Source organism: Gekko japonicus, unplaced genomic scaffold, assembly GCF_001447785.1.
Source record: "Gekko japonicus isolate JY-2015 unplaced genomic scaffold, Gekko_japonicus_V1.1 scaffold128, whole genome shotgun sequence".
In the NCBI taxonomy this organism is placed as follows: Eukaryota; Metazoa; Chordata; class Lepidosauria; order Squamata; family Gekkonidae; genus Gekko; species Gekko japonicus.
The window spans coordinates 1,045,617-1,049,820 of record NW_015173126.1 but is presented as its reverse complement, the minus strand read 5'-3'; positions in this window follow the sequence as shown (position 1 = coordinate 1,049,820).

The following is a 4,204-nucleotide window of genomic DNA, read 5'->3' as shown; positions in this document are numbered from 1 at the left end:
GCATTCCTGGGCTGACCTTCTCCATACTTCACTGTTACACTTAAACACATCTCCAGTCTTCCACATTAAAAAAAATTAATTTCCTTGAACGTATGTCGTGGCCAGCTTAGACTCAGTCACACAATTGGCCTGTCATGGTCAGTACTGTCAACAGCACCAAGATCTCAGGCAGAAGTCTTTCACAACAGCTATTTCCAGATTCTTCTTAGTGGAGATGCAAGGACTGAACCCAGGACCTTATGCATGCAAAGTAGATGCTCTAGCACTGAGCCATGGCCACTGCAGCAAAGGCTCCTTTGTCCTCTCTGTTACAAAGGTGTATGAATATGTGGTGGGAAATATTTCCAACAAAGCATTCACTGCAGAATGAGTTATGGGAAACTGGAAGCTACCTAAGCTAAACAGTGCTTGGGCTGTGACCCACCAAGCATATACATGAATATTATCAAGCCTGCTGTTCCCAGATTATCCAACAGGAGCATGGAGAGTATTCCTCCCAATAGGTTCATGATGCTTTATTCCAAGCAGTTGTCTGAAAGTCAGAGAGAATAAGAACATGGAAACAACGTCATGGTGGCAGAATTCATCTGCAGTGCAGAAAGGTTCATTTGCACACCATTTAGATCTTCAGGGTAGCTTATAAATATATTTAAATAAAGTTGTTTTCAACACCTGAAGTTGTGGGCCTCTATATGTATATTTTCTACCCTATAATAAACTATACTCACTTACACCTTACCTGATTCTGCAGGTGACATTAGAAGGCCCATACCAGCATGTCCTTGGTTAAGGTCTTTTGGCAATGCCTTGGCAGTGGATGCGGGACACAGAGTAAGCCCTTGTTCTTCTTTAATTTACAGTGCTCTGTTTTGGACATAAAACAGTGATGCCAAGTAGTATATCTGATGAATAATATAACCCCAACTAAAGGTGGCAGAATCTGAAATGCAATGGGATCTTGATTTTTTTGGTGTGTGGTTCAGTGCATCTTTGATGTAATTTTAATAGTCTACCTGTCCTCTTTAACCAGAGGATCATGAAGATAACAACCAGGAAGTATGGAAGCACATGAGACAGTTTGTGATGCAATGTACAGCTAAATGTGATGGCAAGAGCCACAGATGGTGTGAAACACTCCTGATGCAAACAAATCCCAAAACGTACATCTTCTACTCCAGCCCTTATTTTAATTTTCCACACATGTTTTTAAAAGATGAGGTGGAAAATATGTCATAGGAAGCTACCTGAGCTTTGGGGCATATTTCTTCCAAAACCACAAAGCTCCAGCCAAATGGGGAAAGAGGTTGAAAATGTGTAACATTACCACAGCCAGCTCCACAAAGATACTGCAAAGCAGTTTCCTTGGGCTCCCCCATGGTTTCTGACACAGTAGGGCAGCATTTAGCCTCATATAAACACAGATAAGATAAATGGTTTATTGTCGCACAGTAGGTATTGCTACTCTATCAGCCACCATCGCTGAAGTCTGAGCTGATAGCTGCAACAAGATACTTTAATGCCATTGATATCTCCTGAGTTTCTTTTTTTCATAGGCATTTACTTTGGATTCACAAGATGGGTCAAAGAAACTGTGTTGCCTCCTATATTTCTTGCCTCTTATCTGAGATCAGGAAAAAGGAGATGGAAGTTGCTAAGAATGTGTCTTGTCCATTTCTCCCAGACTATTTAAGCCAGGCTGATAGAGAGTAATAAAAGGGGAAACTGGCAATGGCTCTGGGGAACAGATTTTAGCTCTTCTAGCTCTGCCTGGGTTACAAACAGATACCTGTTTTATACAAGACTTTCCCCCCATACTTGGGCTACACGCAAACTTCAGGGAGATAGCATGGAAAGGATGAGCTAACCCCCTTCCTTTGCCAGTGTGGCAGCCCTGATCTATACTGGGGTTCCCACAGCCACTTTTTAGAACCTAAATCCATGTTAAACTATACATGATGCTGGAACTCCACATCATAGAGCGTCAAGACCACATGTGGTTTGATCTCTTTGTATGTAGGTCCTAGGCTAAACATGAGCATACAAAATGTAAGTAAAATGAACAAAACATTATATTCTACAGTAAACATCAAGAAAAAAGGGAACACTCTCAAAGTAACAAATAGAAACAGAAACTAAATGGGACAATACACATTTGCATATCTGTAGGGTGAAAGTGAGAGCACTCTGCAGCTAGTCAGGAACACTCTCTTCTTTTTTATTCCATCCATGACTAAACCCCGCTAAGCCTTAGAATTTCTCAGCCTTTATTACTCCCTTTTCTCTTAGGTCTTAGTAATGAAATCAAAATGGCTGAAATGAAATTGCTGTTCATAATAATGAAAACTCCGAGCAGACGAGTTCAAAAACCAAATTCTCTGCTTGAAAAGTTTTACACAGTTTTCAAGTTGGGCACAGATCCCTTTGAGCGCAGGCAGAGTTGCCAACTCTTAGAATACATATGTTGAGCTAGGAGTGAGGCCCAGCTGGGGCCCAGCTCAAGGCCAGCCCACCATAGGGCAGGGTCTTTGGGGGTCAATGAATTGACACCATGTGTCTTGGGCAGAGCTGATGGGTAAAAGTGTGGTGTCAATAGAAAATATTCATTTATGGTGCCCTGTCATTCCATAGAATTACAATTCTCACAAAACAATGCCTTTGATTTCCCCCCCAGAATGCATTCTAAATGCAAAATTATTCCTTAATGATCAGTTTTATGTATATAGATTCAAGTGGGTAGCTGTGTTGGTCTGAAGCAGCAGAACAAAGTTTGAGTCCAGTGGCACCGTTAAGATGAACAAAGTTTAATTCAATAAAACAAAACTTTGTTGGTCTTAAAGGTGCCACTGGACTCAAACTTTGTTCAGTATTATGCATGTGTCTGATGTATGAGTAAACTAAATGCTTTCACCAGCTTGAGATATATACTTTTTAGTTCTTGCTTGAAATTCCTGTCCAAAATAATTTATTACAAAAGTGAAAAGAGCTGACTAGTTTTTCAGGAAGAATGAGTTCTTTGGAGGTAGAGCCATGGGTAGATGGTAGAGCATTTGCTTTGTGTGTGGAAAGTCTCAGGTTCAATCTTTATGTAAAGCCCTCAGGAAATCATTTCCCGTTTGGGAGTTGGCTGTCATCAATATGGAGATGATACACAGCTATATATATGTACCCTTATCCAAATCTTCTGGTGATGCAGTAGAGGTCCTAAATCACTGTCCAGCTGCTGCAGTTAAATGGCTAAGAGTGAACAAGTTGAAACTAAATCCTGGAAAGACAGATGTAATGCTGGCTGGGAAAGCGGAGGTCTTGAAGGATATTATGCTCCCCACTTTTGATAGGGTTCAGCTGACCCTTGCTGACTCAGTTAAGAGCCTTGGGGCTATACTGGACCCAACATTATTGCTGGAGAAACAAGTAAATGCAGTCGCAAAGAAGGCTTTCTTCAAACTCAGCCTAGCTCAAAAAATAACCCTTTACCTTGATACAGCTGACCTGGCCACTAGGATCCATGCCACAGTGACATTGAGTCTAGACTACTGTAATGAACTGTACATTGGTCTCCACTCAAAATCAATTCAGAACCTCCAGTTGGTGCAGCAATTATCAGCCCAAATCCTATTTCCTTGTTTACTGATTGATCCATCTTGTAGATTGTGTTGACTCACTCTGTGTAATCCACCTTGAGACCCAGTGAGAAAGGCAGACTATAAATAAATAAATAAATAAATCCCAGGCATCTCCAGTTACAAGAATCAGCTAATAGGTGCTACGAAAACCTCTGCCTGAATCCCTGAAGATCCACCGTGAGTCAGAGAAGACAGTACTGATCTTATTAGACCAAGTGTCTGATTCCGAATAATGCAACTTTTCCCCTGTAAAGCAGAGGGGGGAACAAATAACCTAATGGCTGAACATGCTTTGAATGCAGAAGGTCTCCAAGTTCAGACAATGACACCTTCAGGTGAATGGATCCCTGGGAACACGACTGGGAATGATCTGCAGTTGAGACCCTGACATCCTCTTCAGTGAGTGATAGGCTAGATGGCCCAGCAGTCTGATTGACCCTCCAACAACCCTGTAAAAGACATATTGCATATAGGATACATTTCTACCCCAAGCCACATTCCAATGGACTTTGTGGTAGAAAAAAGCAAAAATGTTTGTGGTGGCAGATTTCACAGAACTAAAACATCCAAAACTTGAAAAC